Source organism: Phalaenopsis equestris, unplaced genomic scaffold (assembly GCF_001263595.1).
Source record: "Phalaenopsis equestris unplaced genomic scaffold, ASM126359v1 Scaffold000002, whole genome shotgun sequence".
Taxonomy (NCBI): Eukaryota; Viridiplantae; Streptophyta; class Magnoliopsida; order Asparagales; family Orchidaceae; genus Phalaenopsis; species Phalaenopsis equestris.
The window spans coordinates 20,537,723-20,548,693 of record NW_018164444.1 but is presented as its reverse complement, the minus strand read 5'-3'; the positions used below and the strand labels follow the sequence as shown (position 1 = coordinate 20,548,693).

General features: G+C 35.5%; 1 long non-coding RNA gene across 1 annotated transcript in view; it reads right to left on the bottom strand.

The window, feature by feature from the left end:
- Positions 1-391: 391 nt before the first annotated feature.
- LOC110021463 overlaps positions 392-10,971 on the bottom strand; it is a 32,088-nt gene continuing 21,508 nt past the window's right edge. Inside the window, exon 3 of the long non-coding RNA XR_002293654.1 lies at positions 392-590. This is a non-coding gene — a long non-coding RNA (uncharacterized LOC110021463). The remainder of the gene's footprint in view (positions 591-10,971) is intronic.

Here is a 10,971-nt window from a genome sequence, read left to right as displayed (position 1 = left end):
CATACAATGGATCTGCGTTCTTAACAAATTCAAAAGATTTAAACAGATATACTCAATAATATGGCAGTAAATAAAATCAGGTAGCAAGCATATAATCATTTTTGAAGAAACAAAAATGTAGTTTCCAAAATGAGCTATCCAAAAACCACTCATAAGTAGGTTCCATTGGTTAACTGACTAAAATGAATCATGTAAGTATTGAAACAATTACATTAGATAGCACCCATCGAATATGAATAGAATATGGAAAATGGACATAATTTGCAATGAAGAGAAGTATACCACATGATCCAAGTAACAAAACAAAGGCAGCTCCTAATGCATTTGATAGTCAACACAAGAAAAAAATAAACTTCGACCTATGAAAAAAGAGAAACAATATTAATGGCAAAGAGTGTAAAGAACAAGAGTAGTGGGACCTGCGAGAGCAATTAAAAGGTTTGCAATGTTCATGCGTTGACTTTCAAAATCCTTCCAAATTTTGGAAGAATCATATCAGCTCACGACCATTAAAAATTAAGTGCATCTCAGTAACCATCACCTGAAGGGTTGAATGGTAGTTGGTTGCAGATTGAGAAAGTTATGCTTAACTAAAAAAACAAAATATATAAGATTTCACAAAATATAAAATAAAATATATTATACAATGGTGAATATCATAAGTAGCGAGCAATGAGGTTAATTCCAAAAAATAGACTATAAAGAGGGCATAATTTCTACAGTTAGCTGCTTGGATAAAACAAAAATGTGTATAAAAAATAAAATGTAAAAGAGAACATGACATCAATGGTGGAATTTAAAAAGTCAAAATTAGACAAATAATTCTATGGATCCAACAGTTGTGCACTATCAAAGCTGTAGATGGCCAACTCATGCGAGTAAGGAGAAATCATAATAAAAATGAATGTATGGCAAAACTAGAAAGGATTAAACAAAAAATGACTTTCAACAAAATGTTAGACATAGCACCAAATGAAGTAAATGTAGTACAGAATAATCTTGGTAGGTATTGGAATGTACGATAAATGAAAGAGGATACATGAATAAAGATATATAGAGTAAATATAAAAAGATTAGGTAGAAAATGCAATAGACAAAAAATAAAATGGCTAGAAGACGAGCTTAAAAAATTTGAGAAAAAAAAAAGTAAATAACATTCAACAAAAATGAATGAACGGGTTGTATAAGACTCGCCCCAAATAGTTGGGACATATTCAAAGAAGATGATAAAATATGAAGTTACAACCAAGCTCCTAAAGCCATGGGGTTGGCGGGTTGCTTCAAATTAATGCCCTTTTTTTAAAGCTTCCAAATGGGTCCTAGAGTTCAATTATGCACTCATCTTGGTCCTTTGTTTTAAAGGGTAGAAGCTATATGAAAAAGTATGAATAGAATAAATGTGAGAAAGATCATAAAGAAAATGAGGTAAACCAAAAATAACATGTGCAAAAACATCTTGAGCAAAATAAAATATACATCTAATGTAGCACTCGGTAGAAATGACAGAAGAATGTTATAAGACTGGCCCTAAATAGTTGAAACATAGCAAAAGAGGGTAATGACAAAATCTAGAGTAAATTACACATAGGTTCTCAAGGCCAAGATTTTCAAAACTAGCTTCACAATATTCATATTTTGTTTAAAACCTTACAATTGGATCCTTTAATTTGATTATGCATTCATCTTGATCCTCTTTTGCAAGATTCATTAAAAATATTTTATATTCCAAAACGACATTAACTTAAGAGATGAGCTATGAGATCCAGTTGAGGAAAGCAAACAAAGACTATCGGTAGTTCTCAACCCTTGCACTTAATGATCCATATACACCAAAAAACTCATAGTTATTGTGTTGCATAGTAAGGAAAAAGAAGACATGAGAGTTTCCTAAAAGGAAAAGTTTGCAATAAGTAAATATGTACTCCAACTAAAATTAACACAGTTCGCGAGCAATAACTTATACCAAATTTTCCTGAGTACTAATCCGATGACCCCTCATCATACAAATTTGGACCCAAGAGGTTACACTACCATCTATTTTTCCCCGATTTTATCTCATTTATCAATAGCTTTTAAGGTTTGTAAATTTTTGAACAACATGTGCGAAAGAGATGATTGCAAAATTATTCCTTCATGCTCACTTAAACTAGCTTAAACTTAATAGGGAGTGGGAGTATGCAGGCCTATAGATATAGCCAATGAGCACTTTTCATTCCATTTGTATTATGACGTTTGCAGAGTGACATTTTATTAGTTGTGAATAAAATGAATAATCATGGTAATGCCTACACTAGCAATAGTGCAACTTCTTGATTGATATCTTGATCGTCTTTGTTGAACCTAGTAAGTCAGGGACAACTGATGTAAAGTGAACATTTATACAATATAATATTAAAAAGCATAATAAATTAACATAAATGGACAAAAGGTACAAGGGGAGGCGAGGTTGTTGTGGGGGTTGTGGATGGAAAATTTTAGTTAAATGTAGATGGCATGTGCATGAGGAGGGAGATACTTGTTATTAGTTTTCCAAATCCTAGCGAATTCTTACAAGTTTATAGGAAGGGAACATTGGTTGCAGGTAGCACCTCAAAGCGCAAAGTGGAAGAATAAATGCCATTGTTAAGTCAAAGGGAAAAAACAATAATGATGAGAACTATGTGATTGACCAAGAAACTAGTTGCCCAAATGACAACAACTTGGACAATGAAAACAAAGACACTAGATCGTACCCCTATGAGAATACAAGAAATTTGTTGTTGGCCAACATGAAGCATCCAACGATCGAACAAAATTAAACAAGTAGAAGACGAACAAGAAGATAGCTTTGAATGGTATTCCCTACCAAAACACTAATGATGAGTAGCTTGGGTGAGTTGACGCTTTGAAAATGTACAACATGAAAAAGAGATCTGAGAAATATATTATTAAAAGAAGAAATTGAATCATAGAAGATAACAGATGATATAAAATATACCACAAAATTTCCTCTAAAGGATGTGAATGAAGGATCCATGCATAAAAAATGCATGATTACATTATTAAAAAAAAAAAAAACATAACTGCAAAGGTTGTTAATAAAAAAAATGATAACGGTAGAGTTTAAAAAGCTTCTGTATGCAAATCCTAAAATGAAAAACAAAGACATGCAACACAAATGCTAAAATCCATTCAAATAGAGGCAAATGAAGATGATTGCAGGGAAACTTAAGAATTATCATTAAACAAATTGCAAAAGTCAACTTAAAAGCCTCACTAAGATGACAAGTGATAATACTTGCATATGATACTAACCTCCCAAATAGAATAATGATTTTTTATTTTTATTTTATTTTTCACTCATCTTGGTGTCCCAATTTGGAAACAATTGAGTGAATGTAGACCACTATTGAGCATTGATGTATCTCAATTAGAAAAACCTTATGAAAGATGTTTACTTTCTCCATTTGGTGTTAATGCTAATAATTGGCTATACTCATCAATCATTATAGTTGATGAAAGAAGGGCCAGATGGGGGTGATTCCTATAATCTTTGAATTATGCATCAAGTTATGACGGAGCTAATATGAATCACAGAATGAATGGTTAACAAAGGCTAGTAATCTTACTTTCAATTAATTATTGTTTAAATTATACATGAGTTTTCCTTCAAAAATTATGCTAATGATACGATATGTTCTGTAAAAGGGTTAGAGGTGACTATTATTAAATGATTCACATGTGCCAAGTAGAGGAATAGTTACACGCGCGCGCACACACACACAGACATATATATATCCGTGTGTGTATTCAAAACTTTAAGACCAGATAGAAATTTATGTTAGGTTGTCAATATACTCTATAATTGGCCTAATTTTTCTGTGCGGACTCCTGACGTAGCTCTATGTTCTGCGCAAATTATTCCTGAGTTATTTTCAGGTTATTTTTTGGTTATTTTCAATAATTTTAAAATAACCCGCGATCTTTATTTTTGGGTTATTTCTAACCCAGAAATAACCTGAAAATAACTCAGGAATAACCTCTGCGGCATGTAGAGCTACGTCAGAAGTCCGGACAGAAAATGCGCTCCTATAATTGGACTGGATGCAATAATATATCTCGTCATTTGTCTCTCTAATGATTGATCTACATCACGGTAGCAAAATAACTCAAATGTTATTGATTTCTTAGTAAAATTTTAATAAATATTATGGGCATAAGAAAAGCAAAATAAATCTTAAGCTTAGCTTTTAAGCAGATTTAAGCAATTTGGTTGCAAGAAAAGATGAATTGTTTTAAGCCAAGAAAAAAAAATCTGTGCTTACATGTTGATTTTCGCCTGCTTATTTAAAATAAGCAATATTAAAATTTATGATTAGACATAAATTATCCTAAGTATATTTTAAATTTGAACTATTTTAAACTATCATAAACTTAAATTAGAATTTTCTTAATTAAAAAAATTGAATAATAGAATTTTCAATTAACTGAACAATTAATTACACTATTCTTAAGTATCATAATTATCTTAAAAAAAATAACTAGGGATATTTACAAACATACCTCAAAATTATTATGCATTTACATGCCTAAGGCTTAAATATCTATATTTACTTCTATACCGTTTTAGTGTCTAAATCACATCAAAACATATACATGAAAATGCATGTTTTATTTTAAATAAATTAATGTCAATCAAATTTTTTATATGATCCTGAGAATTGAATGTCTTGTAAATAAATATAAAGATTAAGAATTAGATAAGTAACAGAAAAAGAATTTCGTGGTATGAATGCAAATCCCCGAAATAATTAATTATAATTATTTATATTATAATTAATTAAGTGATTAATTAATTATCCCATGCTTAATTATTATAATTTAATAGTAAAACAAACATAATTGTCCTTAACAAAATCATAAATAATCAATCAATATAAATAATAATTACTTATTAAATTCAAGTTAATTATGTGTTTATTACTTATTTTATATTTGTCATAGTTAAGCTATCCTTTTAATACTTGTTGACCTCATTGTTGGTTGAGGACTTTACTTCTCTCCTTAGAGCCTAGGGTCTAGCCTTAGGTTCTCTTTATTTGACCCTCTTAGAGGACTAATACCGGACTCACACCATTTAGAAAATTCTAGCCACCTCGTCACTACTCCGAGCTTCGCATGGGCGGTCCCGAATCCTCAGCATCTTGCTGAGTTGGTTAGAACCGCCACATGAAACTTGAGTTGGGTTCCTACATTAATAGGAGCAGCCCCTAGGAAAATTATTGTGACCTAAACGCTCGATAACGCCGCAATTCACGCAATCGCTACACTACGCACGAAGTTGACACATTTTTGGCTCGCCCATCGACGAACTTGTCCGAACGACCCCGGATGACGAAACAGACCATGCAGGCGCGTTCGGAACGTCAACTTTAGCTAGGAAGGACACCCATATTGTTATGGTTTCGCGCGCAAGCGATTAAGACAAAATCGATGCAACCTTTTTTTTTAGCAGGGCGCGGGCCTGGCTTAACCGAGGTTCAACTCGGATTTGATTCGGGCTGGACTCGGGATGAGCAATGGTTAAACATTTTAAATTTTAAATATGACATTTAATCTCACCTTAATTGAGAGTTAGGATTTTCCAATTGAGCTTACTGCGTAAATGGAAGTCCTTTAATTCCCCGCCAATTGCATCAGGTAACGGCTCGAGCCAGCTCCTTTGATTAAGGTTTTGTTTGGCGCAACTGCAGCTTCTCAGCTTTTCAGCTGCGCTGCCCCAGAAAGCTGCTGCGGGAAACTGGCTGCCTGTTTGTGGTAGCTGTGTGAAAACAGCTGTGAGATAGTTGTTTCTGCAGAAATGATCATTCTGCCCCTGTTTTGTAATGTTGTGTTTAACAGAACTGTGATAGTCATAAATTTAATACTTTTAAGACAACAGTTCACTTAAAAACAGTACAAAATTACAAATACATACATCACTTCAAAATACATACATCACTTCAAATACATACATCACTTCAAAGTGAGTATCAAGACTGCAAAAAAAAAAACCTAAAACTATTAAAATAGCAATTAATAAGATGAATATATTAATAAGATTCTTCCATGGCAAAAATATTTGAGAAAGCATTGCACCACATTAGAGAAATGGTTAAGGATTGCTCCTTCTACTATCAGCCTAGAAATGAAATTTTGGATAACAGTTGGCATCTATATCAAGTTGGACAGCCATATATACAGCCATTGCTTCTGCTTCTGAGGGATTAGTAGCCAAACAAAGGGAAGAAAAATATAATAAACACTTTCCCATTTCAATTCTAGACATGCCTCTAATGTCTGCACATCTCTTATGTATTTACATATCTAACACAAACTTTTCTTTCTTACATTTACAAAGGAATTGTGTGATATGAATGCAAATTTCCCAAAATATATATATATATATATATAATGGACACTGCAATTCAGAAGACCTGCATCTACTAGAATGAAAGGATAGTGCAGAAAACCCAATTCATATGTAATGTATATGGGAATAGAACCAGAATTTCAAAAATGAACTTTAAACTAACTTTTGCTTAAATGAATTAAATCCCATAAACACATGCCACCAAGCATGGCCCTGCAGGAGTTCTGAGAATTTTGTTGTTTGGTTGAAAGAAAAATAAATATAGGGTTTAATTACAATCCATTTGAAAGAAAAAAGTTGTTTTAAACTACAGGCAAAAGGTTTATGTTGGAATTTATAAAAAAGATAAAATCTGCATTGTACATCCATTTTGCAGAGCTTACACCCTTCTATGAAAATATGGACAATGTTCATGCTACCCTCCCAACCAATCATCCAATTCCTATGTTTTTACATATATAACACCTAAACTTCACTTTATACATTTATACCACACAAATCTTTCATTTATACCACCCATATGGTTTTATTTCATATATTTCAAGAAAAGAGAAAAGTAAACATTACATTAACTAAAACAAAAAAGAACAGATTGAACACAACTGTTTAAATCCAAAGCATTTTTTATAAAGGATTTACTTGATGTGCCATGAACAAACTTTTATCAAGCCTAATCGCTAAGCAAAAGAATCAATTTCCAACATAATATACTCCATGGGGGTTGCTTCAAGATCCTCATAAACTAGAGATGAACAAAAATAAAATCAGGATAAAGAGGTAAAAGCAAAGTCGCGAAGAATACAGAACGTGAAGATGAGTCATGGCGTCATCATTTGGGGGGTGAAATAGCGGCAGCTACTTTAGAAGGAACGTACCGGCAATCCCCTCCATCGAGCTCGGCTGGGTGTATGGCTTCTTCCTCAATGGTTTCAGGTAGGAGCAGAGCGGAAAGGGGAAAAGGGTGAACGATGGGAGTTTCGAAGATCATCGCATGCCACGATCCGGCCTTCCTAGTCGAAGACAAAGGGTAAGGGAGTGAAATAATCGAGCGGTAACGCGGGCCGCGGGGTCTCACCTGCAGTCCGCTTTCCGCTCAGATTCGCGGTCGCCGCGAGGGAGACGCCGCGCCCTTTTCCGCAGCCTTCCGAAGCACCGCGCAGGAAAAGCGGCTCCAAACAGACCCTTAATGTTGTTTGGAGGGCCTACACAACCCCCCAAACTCGCCTAAAACCTACCCCATTTCATTTTAAAGCTTACTCAAGAAGCTGCAGGAGGAGCATTGTGGGGACTTTACAAGCTCATTAAGCTGGACTGCATTTGTTGCAAGCCATATGTTAGTTGGAAATTGATTCGGCTTAGCTTGATGCAGAATCTGAAACCGTACATTGCTAGCTGCTGCACGGTGTCGTAGGAAGCCGTAGAGTTGTTGTCCCAAGTTCCTAGCGCTGTCCGGAGTTATAGGAAGCCGTAGAACCACTACCTGAAGCTCCTAGCCGCTGCACGATGTCGTAGGAAGCCATAGAGCTGCAGTCCGAAGTTCTTAGCCGCTGTCCGGAGTCGTAGGAAGCCTAACCGAAGCTCCTAACCGCTGTCCGGAGTCGTAGGAAGCTGTAGGACCACTAACCGAAGCTCCTAGCCGCTGCCCGGTGTCGTAGGAAGCTATAGGACCACTAACCGAAGCTCCTATCCACTGCCCGGTGTCGTAGGAAGCCGTAGAGTTGCTATCTGAAGTTCCCAGCCGCTGTCCGGAGTCGTAGGAAGCTACCCAAAGCTCCTAGCCACTGCCCGAAATCGTAGGAAGCCAGCCAGGTGTTGTCCACTACCGTTTGGGTTCGTAGGAAGCCACCCAAGTCCTGTCCACTATGGCTTGGGTTCGTAGAAAGCCACATAGGTGTTGTCCACTTCCTTTTGAGTTCGTAGGAAGCCAACCAAGTGCTGTCCACTATGGCTTGGGTTCGTAGGAAGCCACATAGGTGTTGTCCACTATAATTTGGGTTCGTAAGAAGCCACATAGGTCCTGTCCACTATGGTTTGGGTTTGTAGGAAGCCACATAGGTTTTGTCCACTATGGCTTGAGTTTGTAGGAAGCCACATAGGTGCTGGCCACTATGGTTTGGGTTCGTAGGAAGTCACCCAAGTGTTGCCCGCTATGGTTTGAGTTCGTAGGAAGCCACATAAGTGTTGTCCACTATAGTTTGAGTTCGTAGGAAGCCACATAGGTGTTGTCCACTATCATTTAGGTTCGTAGGAAGCCACCCAAGTGCTGTCCACTATGGTTTGGGTTTGTAGAAAGTCACATAGGTGTTGTCCATTATCGTTTGGATTCGTGGGAAGCCACATAGGTGTTGTCCACTATGGTTTGGGTTCGTATGAAGCCACACAGGTGTTGTCCATTGCTGTTTGGGTTTATAAGAAGCCATACAAGTGCGGCTCGGAGTTCCTAATTGTTGTCCGGACTCGGAGGATCATCGTACACACTTGCTAGTTGTTGCTCAGAGCTGTAGGAGGTTGTAGGTTCACCGTACGAGCTCGCTAGTTGCAGTCTGGAGTTGTAGAAAACCGTGAGATCACATGTTTGGAGTTCCTAGCTATTTTTATGACTTGTTCTGCTGCTTACTGTTTTTTTCTACAATTTATTTAAATTCCATGCAAATTATATTACGCTTTGTGAGCTAAACATGCAACAAGGATAGCAGCAGCAGATACGTCACGTACACATGTATATTTTATTTGTTGTTGTTTTATCATTGCAATTTACTCTTGCTCTAACACATTATGCAGGTGCTGATTACAATTTTATTTTCAAAACAAAACAATTTTCAAAAATTAAACAACATTTTTAAAACAAAAAAATAAAAAAAAACAAAAACATAACACATACTTTTAAATTTACGAGAGTCCCTCGGAAGAGGTAACCCACAGTTGCTAACGAGATCTCTCGGGTTTAAATGTGTTTCACAACTCATTTAGATTAAGTAAATTAAAAAAAAAATAGTGGTACCAGAATGAGGGAACAGTAGGATCCTAACCGCTATCGCTTTAATTAACTTTAACCTCCCCCCTATAATGTATGAATGACAACAAAACCAAGACTTGGGAACACACCTCGTAAAATCTTTTGAACCTTAGACTTTAGGACTGCTGCTTCGACTTCGTGGGCAGCGCGACAAGGAGCTTGGAGCGGTCTACAAATTGAGGTGGTCGTCATCTTACAACAAAACAAGTCTACACCAGCTAAATTTTCCTAGTTTAAACAACAAATAGGATTTTGAGATAGCTCGCCCAGCGCGATGTAAACCCTCACCCTCTTTTGGCTCCTGCACAGTCATACTGAGCAGTATAAGTCCTAACTCGTCTTAGGTTCTGAGGTTGTCGTCCACATAAAACCTTTTATCTTTGCGGGCTATTTACATAACCAGTTATTATGCAAATGTAAGTCCCAAACAATAAAATTGGCAGAATTGAATACGCAAATAATATCCTCTCTAAAACACAGTCACACATTAGGATAGTTTAAGAAGTCACAGAAGTTTCTCCTCAGGATTTGTGACGTCCACTACTTTTTACTTTCTTTGGACTCATGAAAAAACTGTTCCTACTTGAGCCCCTCCCATTTGTTTTTCCACGTCCTACCGTGAAAACCTAAACTTTGAATTCTCGAAGACTAATATCACTGATCATTACCGAGAGTTTTCTTGAGTGACTCCCGTTATTTGGGATGTAATAAACTATAGTGGTTTGCCTCTATAGGGAACTTAGAACCCAGGTAAAATAAATCTTATTTAATCTTTGTATTAAATAGGGGAACTTGTCGGTCACACATAAAAGGCTCGCAGACCAAACGGATGTCACAAATCTCTTAATTTGCAGGATTAGATCTATCGACGGGGTCTACACTTATCTCTCGGAATGTGTAGTTTTCAAAGTACCAGACACAGTTATGCAAATTATTAGATTAATGAGACCCATTCGGTCTCATTTTCTAAAATTTTAAAACACTAATTTCATAATTCAAACTATATACCTTATATTTAAATTAAATTTTCGAAAATCGTATATTCACAAATCAAATCGAAAAATTGACCGACAATACTTCAATCTCACTATTAAATCAATTGCAGTCAGTGGATATCAATTTTGGCAATACAACTTATCTTTGAGCTTGGCCATCACTATCAATAAAAAAAAGGTTAGGATAAGATAATAATAGGGATAGATCTGAATCATAGTATAGCACATGAATTACATCAGCTAATGTGCTTGTATCAAAGTTTGATTTAACAATAGTATGGAGAAGTTTAGTCTGATAGACAGCTATTCCCTGAATAATAGAGCGCCTTAGGGTTTTTGGGATAAGTTTTTTTTTTCTATATTCGTTTTAGACTGCCACCATAATTTTGTTTAGGAAATTATTTTCTTGTTACTTTACAGAAATTTTTATGATGGGATGATGTTTTTGTAATAAAGTCTCTTTAAATGTGATAATTATAAAAAAAAAACTACTATCTAATTTTTTGGGAATATATATATATATATATATATATATTAAATTTAATTTTTAATATATTTTGACTTATATA